This window comes from Carassius carassius, chromosome 20 (genome assembly GCF_963082965.1).
Source record: "Carassius carassius chromosome 20, fCarCar2.1, whole genome shotgun sequence".
NCBI classification, from domain to species: Eukaryota; Metazoa; Chordata; class Actinopteri; order Cypriniformes; family Cyprinidae; genus Carassius; species Carassius carassius.
In genome coordinates, this window is record NC_081774.1 from 5,289,312 (window position 1) to 5,308,973 (window position 19,662).

The 19,662-nt window shown below is 35.0% G+C and overlaps 1 protein-coding gene across 1 annotated transcript in view; it reads right to left on the bottom strand.

The window, feature by feature from the left end:
- LOC132096117 (ephrin type-B receptor 1-B) overlaps window positions 1–19,662 on the bottom strand; it is a 222,759-nt gene that overhangs the window by 151,788 nt on the left and 51,309 nt on the right. The window lies entirely within an intron of this gene.

Here is a 19,662-nt window from a genome sequence, read left to right on the forward strand (position 1 = left end):
TCACGTTATTCATTGAGTAACCAATTTGTATTCAGCCTGCAATATTGTTTTGTGCTCCTTTTTGCACGAATGAGTAACGGCTCGGAAAAGTAAACTGCATATCAGTACGATGACGCTCACTTCAGTTCTGCTGCGCTGTGGGGGCTTCCTGCACTATGACATCGTACCACAACAAGTTTCTGAAGTCAAACCATATCAGTGTAAACAGATCTACATCCAACTCCTAAACCAACCAACAGCAGTCTCTTCCACCCTACCCTCTGGGTCTGTCACACACAAACGTTTATACACACGTACTGTGACTTAATTGCATCCCCATGCATCCCGCTTTGTAAGTAACGACTGATGTCACAGGAGAGAGAAAAGATGAAGAATATCCACTCTTTCCACTAAACAATCCGACGCTACGCACAGGAAGCCAACTGTCATTTCCACTCTCCACTCCTTCTCTGCATCGCTCGCATCTCCTTCTCTCTGGAGTTAATCATACACTCTTCTCCGTTGACGTTTCTCTATATTTCAAGAGGAAGAAAGAGAAGATGAAGTAAGAAAGCTTCGCTCTCTTTGAGATAGATGAGGAGCCTCCCGCTGATGGATTCATAACATGATGTATAATTCTGCCATAACCTGACACTCTCCTCCACGCCGTCAATAACTCGACACCAGCTGATCTAGAAAACACAGACTCACTCGTATGAATGGTAACGTGTATCGTCAAACACTTCGGGAAAGCATCAATAAGGCTCATAAAGTTTTTATCTAAATCACTGGCAGCCGGTAATGCCCAGTTAACTTACTCAAACACAACAAATCCAATTCAAATCAGCATTTCTCTGTCTAACCATGTTTATTCTCTGCATGCAGGCAACATTTTCAGTCCTGAGCTGCATGCTTGGGTTTTTAGATTCATATTCAATGTTCCCAAGTGGTAGACAACAAATAAATGCTATCTTTTAAGGCACAAGTTTAATGTTAAAACAGACCACACAGTGCACTCAGTGATGAGTCAAGAGTCGTGAAGAATAATTTATTCAGTACCAAACAATACTGTTCAAAATTTGGAGTCATTGTTAAATAATAAAGTATTATTTTGAAATATTATTACAATTTTAAATCTGGTATTTAATATATTAATAGTATAATTTTTATGACAAACATTGCAGTCAAACTGGTAACCCTACCTATAATTAAAATTTACATAGGGGGCTCACTTTCATAAAAATAAAATAAAATTAAATTAAATTAAACTAAACTAAACAGAACAGAACCAAACAAAACAAAAAGCTACATATATATTTCAATAATATTAAATTAATAGCATGCCAATCCACTACATACTTAAAAAGGAATAAAACATATATAAATAATATAAATAAAACATTAAATATAAAATTCTCAATCACAAGGCAAAAACATCCTCAAATAAATATTTAAATTCAATTCAATTAAAATATAATTCCAAGCTCAAACTACTTGCAAAATAAAGTTAATTAATAAAATAAAATAAAATAAAATAATAATAAAATAAAATAAAGTAAAGTAAAGTAAAGTAAAGTAAAGTAAAGTAAAGTAAAGTAAAATAAAATAAAAATAAAATAAAATAAAACTAAACTAAACTAAACTAAACTAAACTAAACAGAACCAAACAAAACAAAAAGCTACATATATATTTCAATAATATTAAATTAATAGCATGCCAATCCACTACATACTTAAAAAGGAATTAAAAATATATAAATAATATAAATAAAACATTAAATATAAAATTCTCAATCACAAGGCACAAACATCCTCAAATAAATATTTAAATTCAATTCAATTAAAATATAATGCCAAGCTCAAACTACTTGCAATATAAAGTTAATTAATAATAATAATAATAATAATAATAATAATAATAATAATAATAATAATAATAATAAAATAAATAAATAAGCATAGCAAGCTACTTAAATATTTAAATGAACAAATTAAAATAGCACGTAAAGTCACAAGATACTTAAAAAGTTTAAAATGAAATTTTAACAGCAAAATCGAGACTTGGGATAAAAAGGTTACATTAACACGAGTGATTCTGTTGCTATTGATCGGTGATGATTGATGAAGCCTGTTGATGATGTTGGAGATAATAACAGAAGCTCAATCATTTATTGATTGATTATGACATAACTGGGAGAGCGGAGAGTTGGTAGCCAATCAGAGACACTCTTTACAGCTGTGGGCAGGGCTTGGGGTGATTATTGGAGATATTAAATGCCTAGACTGAGAAGACACACACACAAACACAATACAGCACACACATTATTAAACACACACAGCATAATTCAATTGCTCTAAATAGCACAGGCTGTGTGCTTCCTCCAGCAGCTGGTGTCTCAGAGGAGACAGACCTCTGTACATTACCTCCCTCAGGAGATACATCCTCCTCCTGAGAAATCACTCTCTTTCGGTGTGTGTGAGGGGAACGGGCCGCTGGTTCAGAGCTTAATGCTTTTTGAGGTCATATCAGCTTCCAGCTCATTAATATGCAACATGTAGCCTATAATAAATTAGCATAATGGCAAAAAGGGATCATGGAATCTTGTTAGGATGCAAAACGCTAACAAAGAGATACAAAACAGAGCCCATCAGAGAGTGGGAAGGTGTGAGCACAGTGAGTAGATCAAATATTTCATGAATAATGGTAAAGCCAATCTCATTTACACTCGGTGACCCTCTTTACCTCTGTCATTGCACACAAGGTTGCTTGCTGTTTTTTGTTCTCTTTTCCACTGAACATTTTTTCTTTTCTCTTCCCCGCACCCGTCGTGTCCAGCTGAAACCTGGCGTGTCGCAATCGGTTATGATGCAAAACCCAACAGTGTTTTCAGTCACTGACATCAAATCAGGACATTTCTGGCCGATAAAAAAAAAATATATATATTACTTTCATTGTATAGATGAAAACTGATAAAGAAATAAAGCAAACACTTAAAGCAGAATGTATATAGATTCTATTTGCATACACTACAGTGTACAATTTATTTTGGTAAGAATAAACATTTTGTGAAAATCTATTCTGAGACTTGCTAAAGACCAGAGGTGGGTAGTAACGAGTTACATTTACTTCGTTATTTACTTGAGTAATTTTTTTGGGGTAACTAATACTTTTCGGAGTATATTTAAAGATGGGTACTTTATACTCTTACTTGAGTACATTTTTTGGGGAAAATCTGTACTTTTACTTCGTTACTTTGGGCGACGCTCCTCTCGTTACTTTATCTTAATGCAATAAATGTTATAAATGCTTCAGTTTATTCCAAACGCGCCGTCTACTTTTCTCTGGGCAATGAGCGATGCCCATTCGTGAATGATTCATTTTTTTTGAGTCAATTCTGTTCAAAGGCTTGATCAAACCAATTAGCAAACGAGTGAATTGGTTCATGAATCAGTTTGAATGAGTCGTTCAGTTCCCTGCCGCACCGCACGCGCTGAGCGTCTGAAGTGGTTCACTCAGAGTTGTAACGTTTAACATCAGCAGCGTTGAAAACGTGGCTATGGAACTGCACTGAATTGAAAGCAAATCTGCAAAGGCTATTATTTGCTTGCGATGGAGATCCTTATTAGATGAACACCACGTGTGCTGTCTACTGTTTAACAGGTAATAACTTGGGCTACATTCGATTACAGTACACGATACCACTGTGACATTAGTTTGTTGTACGTGTGTGGCTTATAACAGAGGGGAGTCAAGAGATAGATGTGTTTTTACAGCACTGCGCATTATAACAAATCACACATGATTCTTTTGAGCTTATTAAAGCATTGGCCAATCAGAGGTGTTCCGATGAGTCATCGCTAAAATGCCGGTGCTTCCTTCACTCGCTCACTGACTGAATACCTCTTTCTGGCGAATTCTCTCGTCAGAAACAACAAAGTGCAGATGTGTGTACGAATCTTTAATTAAGATATTGATTTCACAGTGGTAACAGTTTCAGAGTTTCTGAGAGTGATTGAAATCTAGACTGTCAGTGAAAATGATCTTTACTAATGTAAATGTTATTTGCTCTCTTTCTGAACAATGAAAGATTAGTAGCAATATTTATATCACATTAACTTTCAATGTTAAATTCACATTTAATATAAAGTCAGTCGTATTAAAAATATGTTATGGCATGACACCTATATCTGTTACTTAAGTAAACAGACAGGGTTTTATAATAAATTACATAAATTGGAGTAAAGGCTGATGAAATATATACATTTATACACGCACGCACACATACATTACATACATTTTATCTATATATCTAAATAAAAATAGGCTCAGTATATATGACCCAAAGTAACTAGTAACTAACTACTTGAGTAGATTTTTTATCCGATACTCTTTTACTCTTACTCAAGTAACTATTCAAGACTAGTACTTTTACTTTTACTTGAGTAAATATTTCTAGAAGTACTTTTACTTTTACTTGAGTACAGTTTTTGGGTACTCTACCCACCTCTGCTAAAGATTACATTTAACAGTGCTATTAATATTTTTGAGTTTTTTAAATTTTAACTTTAAGTGAGTTTTAGATTACATAAGCAAAGATAAATGTACTATAATATTTTATAAAATATTATATTATTATTGTATTGATAATAACGTGAACAGATATATATAATATATAGTAATAATAACATAATCCTTTAAAATCCTTTATGATGGTAAGATCTAAATCATAAAATCTAAAAAATAAGTATGAAAAAGTCTCTCTGCATATAAGAAAATAAATAAATCTTTGTAAATATTTTTGTTATCATACAATTGATTATGTAACTACTTAAAAATAAAATAGTAAAATTTGATTTTATTAAAAATAAAATAAAGAGAAATTAAATAAACAAATAATAATAATAATAATAATAATAATAACATAAAGGACCAGTTTCTGGTTAAATAAGCAGTGCAAAGTATACAAACATTTACAAAATATACTTTTTGTGTTCTAAGAAAGAAAAAAAAATGTCATACAGCCACAGGTTGGTAAATGATGACAGAATATTTATTTTATTTTATTTTTACTCTTTGGTGAACTAGCCCTTTAAGAGCTTCATTTAGCAGTTTATCTTCATTTCATCCCTAAGACACGATTACAGTACATATATCTCTGTTATTTGTGAATGTACTGTAGAAAAAGCCACCTTTCCTAGAGCACCAGCTCACTGGTTTCATTAAATCCAAGCAGAACTCCACTCCCAAAACCTGCAGAGCTGCAGTGCAATAAGCAGAGAGTCTGTTTTAATCAGAAGTTTGGTCCTGAGAGCCTGAGTGATGTCACGGCTCTTAAATACAGCTGGCTAAATAAACTGATTCATCTCAGAGCTCCACGGCTTCAGTGACAGCAGAGCTATGACCTTCACCACGGACACAGCCTCATCATTCACCTGCTGGCAGGTGAGGTCAGTGACCCACGACCCCGGAGCGCTCGAGCCGTCTCTTTTGGCCTGTCCTATTTACACAAGGTGTTTAGGGCTAAGACTTTAATATTTAATGCAGGATAGTGCCAGTACAGAAAGAGCACATTAAACATTGAGCAGGCCTCTGCTCTCCAATCAATAATGTGGCTCTCACCATGAAATTGCTCACCTGAACACACACACACACACACACACACACAGGTGCAACATCCACATAAACATGTCCAGAGAAGCGTGGAATGATATTGACCAAAACCTTGCACAAGTACACAGAGTCTCTGGGTTACACATAAACAAGTCTGTCCTGGGAGTTTCACAGCGCTTGTACAGTGTTAGAATCTACTTTACAACTGTAGTGCGCCATGATACAAGCTACTTAAAATTTATAGTAGTTCAACGACAGTCAAGCTCCTCTTCTAAAAAATAATACTACAAGAAAGCTTTTAAGGGAGAAAGGTTATTTAAAATATATATGTGTGATCATACAGTTTATAAGCTAGAAAAAAATATGTGTGTTATACATAATTATATAATATATAATGTTATATAATTACAGTATATATATAATTTATTGAATTATCAAATATATATAATATACACTAAAGCTTAAGTTGGAAAAATCTTTTAAAATATATTTGTGTGATCATAAAAGCTTTAATTTGGCTTTTTTAATGTATTAATTAATAATAAATAATATAAATATAAATTATATATATATTTATATATATTTATATATATATATATAGTTATAGTTACATACATAATTAAATAATTAAATACAAATCTTAAAAAATAAATAAATAAATATTTTTTTCTTTCACATTTCATTTTCAGGGTTACGGTTGTCAGCATGTTAGATTGAAAATGAAATGAAAATGATTAAGTTATGCATTTTGTTATTTATTTACATTTTTTTTATGGTTGGGGTAAAATAAAAACAAATTATAAATTGACACAAATACCACAAAATAATAATAATAATAATAATAATAAAGAAAAAATAAAACAAAAGTGACTCAACAACTGATAGACTGCACCATTTATCACAGCCTAAATATTTTATTACAAAAAGACACAAAATACACACAGATCCTCAAACCAGTTCATTAACATCAACCTTTTAAACAAACCGATTCCCTAATATGAATCAAACAGATCAGTCCAACACTACAATAAAGAGAGGGAAAATATTTTGACAATTTCTGACATTCACTTGTGTTAGGAAAAAAAAAAATCTGATCTACAGCTTGTTGGTCAGCCATGACCAAACCACACACACTTATCAGATACTTCAACACCTGTCCCTCCCTCTGATGGGGTGAAAATGAATCCTGAGTCACATCTGAGCGTCTGTGTGTGTGTGTGTGTGTATGGGACATATGAGAGGAAACCCTTAGCGGTGGCTGTTAGAGTCACACATCGAAGAACGGGGGAAATCAGTAAGTGTGAAAGAGAAGGAAAAGAGGAGTGTGAGAGAAGAGAAACGTTACAACTGATCGATTTCAATGTAAAAAAAACAAAACAAAAAAATCTCAAGAACAATGAACAATGGAGCAACAGCTTATTACCAGATTTCTTGTAAAAAAAGCAGAAGGAGCGAAACAGACAAAGGTCAATAAGACTGAAAAAATTGGATCTTTGAGAGGATCAAAGCCATTTTGTTTCCACTAATTAGTTCTAAACGACACTTATTTATTTCAGTTTCGTAAGAAGCTATTGTTCCAATCGTCAGGGTTTGTAACAGATAAATATGACCGTCATGGATTTTCTAATGCACATTAGACATATTAGTTGTTTTAAAAACACAATTTTGTAGAGTCAGGTTCAAGCTGAACATATTCAACAAACATATTCAAGCAGTAGAGTTTCCCTGAGATTTAATGTTTAAGTAAAAATATTTGACAAATATATAGAGATTTTACTGTATTTTTCTTCTAAAATCGACTTTGAACAGTAGTATATATAGGCCTATAGGTCTATAATGATACAGTACCAATATATTTTTCAACCCTAATGAGGTCCAGAACCGAAAAGTCCTGCTGTAAGAATAATATGAACTTGATTCACACACTGAACACTAACTCATACGTACAAGTTGTTTCTGAAGTGCTTTAAAAGAGCAAATTGAAGCTCCCTGAAATCTGTTCACTGAACACGCTCTCATCCGACTCTTCACATCCCTGGGCTAAAGTCAGATGAACTTGTTTCTGCGAGACAGGCTTCCAGAGCGGGACAAACTTCAACCTTGTCAAACACGGCTCCTAAACACAGGAAGCTGATCAGCTACAGGGAAACACATCCTCCTGAGGATTCCCAACGGACAATCACAGCTCACCAAACAGGTGCAGAATGCCAAAGTACCCTCTCAGCGGCCTGTCCTCCGAGACGCTTCTTTCCCCTCGCTCTGTCTCTTGTTCTTTACAGTCGTAGATCATTTGCATGCATTAACATAGCGCTGAGGAAAATGGCCATCTTTAGTTCACCCATAATCCCTCTTTCATTTTCTACACCACTACTATTACTGTATGTGTCTATTCACCCAACCTGTTCTTTCCATGCTTTTTTCTTCCTCATCATGTCTTACAAGTGCGATTCCTTTTCTAATGAGTCCATATACAGTATGACCGCAGGGTGACCTATTTGCCATTTCATCGTTCAAAAGGGTGCTAACAAGTGCACTCGATGTGCCCTTTTAAGGTGTAAACACACTGACAGTGTTTATATCGTTAAAGGTCACCAATCCCATCCTATTTAGATATTCATAGTCAACTAGTCTCAATCTGTAAACTAACAATATCATGCATATTGCACACAAAATTGAAAAACTCTGTCGCTTTAGTATGATTTAATTTGATTTCATATAACTTTGTAAAAGAAGGGATGCAAAAAAAGATACAGTATATGACATTCTTGCACACACAGGATATATATATATATATATATATATATTTTTTTTTTTAAAAACAGTTAGACAAAGCAAAATGAAATTCTCACATGATGAAATGGCCAAAGTTCTAAAGTCAATATAAGCTAAAAGTCACTTTACAGTAATATTCAATCATCAAAAATATACTTTTGGAGCATTCAGTCATCAAGGTTAATATTAGGCCTAATTTATAAACATAATCACTTTTAATTAATGTTTGTTCAGTCCAATAACTATTTCTATTTACATTTTAAACTACTTCAAATTATAATTAATTATACTTAATTTAGAATCTAAAATGGAAATACAGTATATATTTAATCTTCATGTGTCAAAGTATTTAAAGCATTACAAAGTAGTTGACTATTGAATTGTTCTTGAACAAAGGTGCTATAAACAAAAATAAAATAAAATAAAATACTCACTTAATCAAAAAAAAAAAAAAATATATATATATATATATATATATACCCCTGCCTTACATCTTCGTCTGTTAAAGTATATCCCTCATTTTTTTGCTTCTTCTTTTATTCTTCTTTGGCATGTTCAGATTAGTGCAGAAACACAATGGACAGTAAATGACACATTCTTGTTCATTAAACATAATGTGAGAAAAGCATGTAATGGGATTGAACAGATTTCTTCATCAAATTGCTCATAATTCTTATTTAGCTGTATATTAACCGAATGCAGAGACAGCAGTAACTTCTGGATATGTGCTTTCTCTCTGTGGATATGGCACACAGTAATGTTGATTACAGCCATTAAAATAAAGAATATTACACGCTGAACATTTACTAAAATCACATCCTCAGAAGCTGGAACGGAGCCGGCGTCTCAGAGCGCTCCCAAATCACACTCACATTTCCGAGAGCCTCCGAGCACACATGTGTGAAGTGAGTAATGTTTTCAATCTCACATTTTCCCCACATCCCAGTTTAATTACATGAAATATGTTCAATCATCATTCTCTGGAGAACCAGGGGAAGCTTGTGTTTATGACTGGATGGCGTGAACGGAACGGGGAGTTCGGTCTCCTGTATTCGTGATAGCACAAAGCAAACCTTAAAGCTAGCTTTAATGGAACATTAGACGCTCATGGAATATTCCGTGGCATTCTGGAATCCCCTCGACATGATAATGAACGTTCAACTGCCATTAGCGCTCCGATGTGATCTGTATTCGTTCCACCAGTACAATCAAATCTGACATTATGATGCATGCATTAAAGGAGCGGACCAATATGAAGCGTTCATTTTTTTTCACCTCCCATCATGCTCATTTTTGTTCCTTTGAGATCAAAGCAACACTTCTGAAATGTTAAATAATGCATAAAACATCAAGCTGCATGAAAGTATACATTAAAACCGGCATGTCAATCGATTAAAAATTTAATTGAATTATTTACAAGACACGCTGATTGATTTAATTCAGTAATTAGTATCTGCTGAGGATATTCTTTCATTTTATATAGACAGACAGACAGACAGACAGACAGACAGACAGACAGACAGACAGACAGACAGATAGATAGATAGATAGATAGATAGATAGATAGATAGATAGATAGATAGATAGATAGATAGATAGAAACTCACCCCTAAACATACATGAAATTTTGTACAGTGAGACCCAAAGAGAGAGAAACAAAAGGAAAGAATGATCAAGGGAAGTAGGAAGTGAGGGAATGTGAGATAGAGAAGCTTTAATTGGCCTCTCATTGAAGCATGTGTGTGGAGACATGAGGTCGCTGCCTGCTGTGCTCTCATTGGTTCGTGCCTCGATGGGGAAGCCGAGAGACTCCGACATTTCATTAACAGTTTATCTTTTAATGAGAGCTCTGAGGGACCAATCAACAAGCAGTGTTTCAACACAGAGCGTTCCCCATGGAAACACATATGCTCCGCTCGCAGGCTTCAACAGATGTACACGTACATACAGTTACATACGCTACACAAGGCCATCCCTAGGCGGAATTTACCCTCAAGGCAAGTAAACTTGAAGAAGTCCGAGTCTGAGATGCCCAAAGCCACGTCAGAACAAGAGGTATTATGTTGCACTAAACCATATAAAAATCATATGGATCTGATTCACTCACCAGTTTGTACTGCTCTCAAAGGCGGTCTACGGTAAAAGCAAATGATGCTCTTTTGAGATGTGAACAGTAACTATAGAAGTTATATATATATATATATATATATATATATATATATATATATATATATATATATATATATATATATATTAGGGCTGCAACAACTAATAGATACATTTGATTATTATCGAGAATGAAAGTGTCTGATGCGTGTGGCGCTCATTCAGATTAGAGGCAATTAATATTCAGCGCAGCACATTGAATATCTGTTGCTGAACGTTAAATTTAGGTTTAAAAGTCAACATGTAGTACATGCATTTCATGAGAGTAGGAACTGATAACATCGTGTAATTGTCTGAATATAAATATTAGACACTTCACAACCGTCTTTTATGAGATAAAGAAATGACAGTAAGAGGTGACTGTGATCAAAGTGAACGTGTTTCTGCAGAACATTACTCTTACCTATTGGTTAACACTAAGCTTGTGATTTTATTCATTTTTATTATCTTTATTATTTATCTATTTTTTCAATGTAGAGATTTAAACTATATTCACTATACAGTGCTTAACAAATTTATTAGAACAGAATGTATATAAGGTTTTTAACAAATTATGTAAGGTTTGTGCCACTGCTGCCATAAACTAAGAGTATTAGTGATTACCAAAATCATTTTTTACCTTTCTGTATAGGTTACCTCTCCAATTTGTGTAAGCTCTTTAGTAACAGTATTAGGATATTTCTAATGCTATAATATGATTATTGCTGTTGTCTATAAGCACTGTATGTTTTCATAGCATTCAGTTGGCAAGTTTGTTTGAAGGAGATTGGGCAGAATGTGGAACAGTGTGTTTTCTGTCAAAAAAAAACAACAGCTTTTTATCCGATTAATCGAGAAAAAGAATTGGCCTGTTAATCGATTATCAAAATAATTGTTAGTTGCAGCCTTACTACTACTACTATTACTACTACAACAGACCATGATAAATAATTTATAGAAAATTGTATCATTTTAATTATTTAGTAAACTTGACAAAAAAGCCAATTAGCTATATTTTAAGTAACTTTTAATTTAGTTACCTGAATAGGTAGTTTCAGTGTAATTTAACTACTTTGTTGTTTGCTTCAAGCTTCTGCTAATTTCAAGTAGCTTCCCCCAACTGCTCTACAATAAAGGAAAAAAAGAAAAATCTTGTGGAGTCTTGTGTTCATGTTAATGAGCACTGACTCTCTGTTTGTGTTTTTAAACCAAGCTGATTTTCTATTCTTTCTTTGTTTTAGCAATGTCTGACACCAGGCGAGTTGATGCTGACCCAGCAGCAACCTTAACAAAATCAATGCAGAAGAAAGAAAGAAAATCCCAAGTCATTCGGAGGATAAACTGGCTGTGAACACCATCAACAAACTTGAGCTATATGGTCACCAGCCTACGGGCTATATTTAAACTCTCACTCACTCATGACGGCAGCATACGCGTGGAATACCTGTAATAAATCCTGCTGCGTCACACCTGCCCATCCACGGAGGCTATTTACTCCAGCGCAGGCAGAGAGCATAATTGGCAACTCATGCCTATATGCACAGGAGCTTGGAGAAACAGCAGTTATAGAATAATTACAGGCATGAAGGACCCCTAATGCCCATGGAGCAGTGAAATGCATGCTGGGAGCTTCTGCTCGTGGATTATGGGCAAAAGGCATATAAGAGGGGATCTTTAACATATTCAGACTCAGCTTTTCAAAGAAGTACATTAATAAACACTACAAATATAAAAGAAACAAAATGGCACTGGCAACACATTTAACTTCCACAGATATTAAACTACAAATCATACCGAATAGGATTGATTAGATCATAATATTTGGATTGGATTATAATATTCGGTAGTATTATCTTAGATCAAATTTACACAATAATGCATGTGCACAAATTACCTTTTAGAGGAAGAGAACACTTATTATATTTTGGTGGAAAAAAAGTACCTCAGTGAGTATTATGTTACTATCATGGTTAGTTGCAGTGTTTGAATACCTTCACTGTAATCCTCAATTTTTCAGCAAAATCAGATTTTCCTGTCTGGTGGTCATTTTACTGTGGCATGAAGTATTTAGGAGGAAAAGAGTTGAAATCACAGAAGAAAAACAGCAAACTTCTTATCCTCCCCTGCACATACAGCTCAACTGACAACACAAACACAGCCTCACCAACGCCATGCCATGACCTTCTGAAATTATCCCAGGCGGGAAGAGAGAAAGAGATGGTTGATGTGGTTGGCAGATAGATAAAGTGAAAATCATTCTCTCTAACCTATGCTGGCTGTTTTCCTCAAGTATAACCGGAAAGGTCTGATGACTTCTCTAAAGGTGATCAAGCATGTTCTGGAACAGACACCCACTCAGATGGCAGATAAGGCTGAAAAACCTACCAGCTCACAATGACGACAATTCTACTCTTGCGTGCAGGGGGAAACACAATTCTAATGGCAACAAGTATAAATCCTCTACAAATCAAATATGATCTGAAATTCAGATTTTGACATGCTGTAATCTTATGAGAAAATGTATTTTAGGAATTCATAGGACTGATTCTAAATTACAAAGTTTTCAAATAGAAATCCGAATAGAAGTTCTACTTTCTTTATCCCACCAAAAATACATTTAACTGGCACTTCTGAGATGAGAAAATACGATGGATGGATGGATGGAATGTTAGAACAATACACAGAACAATAGAACTTGGATGGATGGATGGATGGATGTAATGTTAGAACGATACATAGCACAAAAGAACTGGATGGATGGATGAATGGATGGAGGGATAGACGGATGGACGAATGGATGGATATGACAGACAGAATGTTAGAACGATACATAGAACAATAGAACTGGATGGATGGATGGATGGATGGATGTAATAGACAGAATGTTAGAACGATACCCAGAACAACAGAACTGGATGGATCGATGGATGGACGAAAGGATATGGTAGATAAAATGTTAGAATGATACATAGAACAATAGAAATGGATGGATGGATGGATGGATATGACAGACAGAATGTTAAAACGATACACAGAACAACAGAACTGAATGGATGGATGGATGAATGAATATGATAAATAGAATGTTAAAATGATACATAGAACAAAAGAACTGGTTGGACGGATGGATATGAACAGACAGAATGTTAGGGTGTACTCACACTAGGCAGTTTGAACCGTGCCCGAGTGCGTTTGACCACCAAAGTGCGGTTCGTTTGACTAGTGTGAGTGCTCCGTACCGTGCCCGGGCGCGGCTCGATTGGCCAGCCCTGGCCCGCTTGGAAGAGGTGGGCCAGAGCACGGTTCAGTTGGACTTGGGTGCGGTTCGCATGCAGTGTGAGCGCTAACCGTGCTGGAGCACGGAACAGGATGCGTGGCGTCGCGGTTTTGCGACGCTCCAAAAGCTCAGCTGGTACCTTGCAAACCTCCTCATACGAGCAGCATGATTACGTGAAAATTTTCGCGCCACTAAGGCGACACATCTGTTTAACAACAGGCTGTGAGAGGGCTGTGGACCACCGTGGACCAAACGACACAAAATTATCCACAAAGAAAACAGAGCGATGGACTTCATTGTGTTCAGAGAGCGCCGCTCTTCCTGTTTATCCCGAAACCGTTGCGCACCATAATGACGTAAGCGTGCTCCGGCACGAATGCTGAAACCCTCCTATGTGAGTGCAGGCCAGAGGGGGAGTGGGGAGGGGGGACAATCGTACTTGGGCCCGGTTCATGGCAACCGTGCCTAGTGTGAGTACACCCTTAGAACAATACATAACAACCGAACTGGATGGATGGATGGATGGATATGATAGACAGAATGTTAGAATGATACATAGAACAATAGAACTGGATGGATGGATGGATAGAAGGACAGATGGATGGATGAGTTTTGAAGGTTTGCAGAATTTTCCACAGACTCAAATCAAGGCTTGTTTTTTCAGGTACAGGTGTGTGCTGCCTTCTGGTGAGTCTCCGCAGAGCACCAGCTCTAATTTAATTAACCATTTTATCTGTGGATCTCAGAGATCATTTGAAAATCATCTCATCTGACGAGCTCTAGTACTGTAAGTGGTGAGCAGTGAATTCTTTCATCTGAGACATAAACCTTCTGACTGAAGAGACTTTTTTTCCTTCTTTTTACTACTATTGTTGTATGATTCCCATCACTTAATCTACTTGCACACTGCTGCTGGTAGCCTGAGACCACCTGTGCTAGGAATACTGCATGGAAATAACTAAAGCTACTACAGCATGAGGGATGTAAGGGCATTTCAATATTTACAGGTACTAATCTGACATTTCAGATTCGGGCGACAATAAAAAAAAAAAATAATCACAGTTAACACTGTCAAATAAACTTCAACATAATCATTACTTTTCATGCCAACCCAAACGTTTATTTGATTCGATTCTCCTGGCAGATGGTAGAGAAATAAAATATGAGATATGAGATATGAGTGACATCATTAGTGCTAGATTGTGTTTTTATCCCACCACATGATAGAAAGTTCCAGTCTGAATTAAATTTGTTTGACAACATTGTAGAAATCTAATTCTCTAGTTCATAGGGCTAATATTCTGGGTTGAAGAGACTAAAAATACTCAACAGACAGATTTTGACAGTTTCAGTAAAATGCTTTATGTATAAACTAATGGTAAACGGCCTTGACTGGAGCAGTGAGGGAATCCATTTAAACACACATCATCCCATAGTGGTTTCCTTTAACAACGAGCAAGAAACCAATCCAGGGAAGTGTGAACACACTCGAGGAGTGGTGTTAAATATTCACAGTTTTATAACAAGTCTATCCTCACAGCTGAGATTCACTGTTACCATACAGCACACACACTGACTTGTGGATAATACAATTCAAAATGAATTCAAAAAATGCTTTTGGAGCAGGACTTCCAGTTTTGCAGAACAATGGAAGAAGGATGCGAAAAGGGTGGAAGATGTGCTTGTTTGGAAACTATCATTATGTGCTGCTACTGACTCAGAAATTACATACTTCACTTTAAAAGTGGCAGTTTCACCGATCGATCCATTGAGTGCCAGTATTTTCAGTCTTTAAGTCCCCGCCACCTCTAACTTCACAGGTCCAGCTCTCAACTGGAGTGCTTTGAGCTTCCCTGTAGCACATTTTACAACTGAATAAAACATGAGCCATTATGCTTTAAAGTCTCCCATTATGATCTGAGACATTTTAATAAGGAACAAAACAGAAGTTTGAATGAACTCTGCCAGAAAGAAAGAAAACAAACCCAACTTATTGGTGCTTTAATTCTGCTAAAAGGAAGCAAAAAACATTTAGAAGATGGAAGAAATGAACAGCGATTCAGAAGACTGTGAAGGGTGTATTCAGGATGGAGTTAACAAGCCTGTTTTCCTCAGCTAATAAACATGTGGAGCTCATATGTTCTGGCCCATTACAAAGAACCGCACAGCCCATTGGGTTCTGAGGATGGGGCCCTTCGTGCAGGAGGACCGAATGAGCCATATGAGCCGCCTGACTCTAGAACACCGTCAGAAGCACTGTTTGCCAGACTCAAACCGTATTTTCACTTTAGTGTGAGGATAATAGATGTTTACATGCTTCTGCTATTAAAAAAAACATAAATAAATCAAAAAGTGTATTTTAGTCCTAGTCCTGTTCTTTCTCTACTTCCGTAATAAAAAATAAAATAAAAAAAAACAACAAAAATTATGAAACCACATTGGTTAAATACATTTTTAATAAACAAACAAACTAACAAATGATAAATAAATATAACAAAATTGCAAAGATAGTTTTGATCATTGATCATTTCCTGCTCTAATAATAAAAAGTGATCAAATAAAATAAAATAAACACATTAGTATACATGTGTTAAAAAATATGTAAATCAATCAAAATAAAATAAATTAATAAATAAATAAAATTATGGACAATTGCAAAGACATTTTTTTGGAATGTTAACTTATGGTGACAGTTTACAAAATTCCCTGTCCTATCTTTACTTCCCTAACAATAAAATGTGGTAAAAAATAATAATAATAGTAATAATAAAAATTGTTTAGTGTAAGTAAATACATAAATACAAAAATAAAATAATTGCAGATATTTTTAGTATTAATAGATATTGTGACATTCCTCTTTTCCTGTCCTCTCTGGACAAAATAACGTGGCAAAACAAAACAAAATTAAAGAAAAGAAAAGAAAAGCTATTCCATGTTGACTTCCCTTTTAAAGATACTCAAACTTCTTTTTGGAAATCCTCTTTTCTTGATAAGCAGTGCAATGTTTAAGTTCACTATGAAGAGTCTTTCTTGCCAGATCTCCTGTCAATCAGGTGCTGTAAAGCATCCTCATACTATTCCCAAAACTGTGTCAGCGATTTAGCATCTAAACCTTTCATATGAGCCTCAGGCCTTAAGTAAAGTCTGTTATTCCTCAGCCATTCCATGGTACACAACCTTTATTTTAGACGCCGGTTTTCTAGAAGCACCTTCAAAATGAGCCGGTCTAAATTCACATCTCTTCTCTGTGGCTAAATAAGGCTGATCTTCGCAGGAGTACACAGTAATTTCCCCTGAAGCTATCCAGAAGTCATCTGCCTCAGACAGGCCGGTGTTCGCAATCTCAGTGCTGAGAGCTGGCTGAATGGATCTCACATTTCCCTCGACTACACTTCTCACTTTCTCTCAACATGTAGCATCTCTTTCGGCCTTTTCTCTCTCTGTGCATCCGTGTCCAATGCCATGAAAAACCGCAGTACATTAAGAATCGAGTGGGTGAAGGTGCCTCGGCGTAATATATCAGCCTTTCATTTCGTTCTCTTTGCCTCATTGGTCACCAAAAAGCACATACATGCACCTTTAACTCGCTCCGTCAGAGTGAGGACAGATAAACACGCCGGCGACGTTCAGGAAGCTTTCACTTTTAATCAAACCACAGCTGAAAATGTGTTCAGGGTCATCACGCACCGACGGTACTGCATGACAGTAGTTGTAAGGATGTGAAATAAGGTAATCGTGTGTGCGGCATTGGAAAAACTAACAGCTAAGCAGTTGCTAGGAACCCTTTAAAAGACATTCATATGGCCTTTAAAGACATTTGAAGACACTAACAGTATAACATATGTTGAAGCACCATGATGTAATATGGTACATGAAAATGGTCATCATTCAGCACCACAGCATTTATCAAGGTATCAACATCTCTAGGCATTAATTGTCATTTTGAATAATTGTAATAATATTTAAATTTGATAAATTACAAAAATATAATTGCAATAAAACTGCATAATAAATATATAATAGATTTGATATTATTATTTGTCAGATTTAGATAGCTTTAGATGCAATTTATATTTTTGCTGCAAATGTGTATGTTTTATTACAACCAAAATAAAAGCTGTTTTATGTCATTAATTATACATAGATCATTTAGAAAAAAATAGATTTTTATGTTATAAATTAAATGGAAAAATATAATTGTAATAAAATGGAATAAAAAATATATATAACAGCAATGATGATGATGATGATATAATAATAGTACCAAGCTGTAGTATATAATACACATTATATAAATATATGCATACTATTATGTTTCAGGTTTAGATTGTATTTTAGATACTATTTATATTTTTCTGTAAATATGTATATTTTAATAAAACCAAAATAAAGCTGTTTTATGGCATTATTCATATATAAATCATTTAAATTATACAAGGAAAAAACTATTGTAAAAAATTGCATAATAAATAAATTTTATCAAAAATAGTAATAATGATAACAATAATCATAATAAGATCAATACCAAGCTGCACTACACAAATACACACACACACACACACACACACACACACACACATATATATATATATATATATATATATATATATTTTTTTTTTTTTTTTTTTGGTTGCTTTAGATATTATTTTAATTTTATATGATTTACATTTAATTGTAAAAATGTAATTTAATAGAACTATAATAAAGCTGTTTCATTAAAATAGTCATAGTTAAAAACATTATTGCAACCTTTATAAGACTTTAAAATGTAGATTTGTGTATGATGCTATCACCACTGTACTTTCTTTAAGGTGAAAAACAGAACAGAGCAGTTCTATTAACGCATCTGCTTCAAATGCACTTTTTGCCGAATCAAATCTGTTAGTTTAGCCCTTTGTAACCAAAAAAAAAAAAACAGGCATTAAGTTCTGCTGACTCTCTCCTCCCACTCAAACTGCCCTCGGCTGGCCGTTTAAGACAGGTGTGCTGTAAACATGGCCGTTTGTGGTACCGAGGGCATCAAACTGACCCACAGGGTCAGAACAACGAACACTCACCCACATAGCTAAGGCTAACATGCTAACATCAGCTCCCACGCTTCCTCCGAGGCATCAACTCAAGCATTCTTTGCTAGAATAGTGTACCTGACTATTCAAGCCCAGAACACAAGGTTACAAAATCAAAAATACGAATACTGATAACACCACGCTCTTCTCTCAGGACCAGCTGCTAATGCTAATTCATTTAAGGGTTTTGTACCATTTAAATGACAAAACAAAAGTTTTTTTACTAAAGTACTTGGAGTACTTTACAAAAACGATTGATTGCCATTGTCATTGTACATATCAAACAATCTGTCCAAGCTAGATTGACAGAATGAGAAAAAGACCGACAGAACGAGGGAAGGACTGACATATAGACAGAATTATAAAAGAAAGATTGACGGATAGATAGAATGATAAAATAACGATGAAAGGACTACAGCTGAAAAGAACGAAAAAGCAAATGAACAAAAGATAGCTAAAACAACAAATAGAGTCATAGACAGATAGACAGCACAATAGAGCAATACATAGAATGATGGATGGATGGATGGAATGACAAAATGATAGATGGATAGAACGATAGATAGTACGATAGATGACAAACTGAAGGATGGACAGACAGAGAACGACAGATGATAGAACGATAGTACGATAGATGACGTTTGGAGAATGATAGATGGATAGAACGATAGATAGTACGATAGAAGACGGACGAACGGACGAGCAGATAGATAGATAGATAGATAGATAGATAGATAGATAGATAGATAGATAGATAGATAGATAGATAGATAGATAGATAGATAGATGAAAGGCTTGGAGTGTGTGAATAT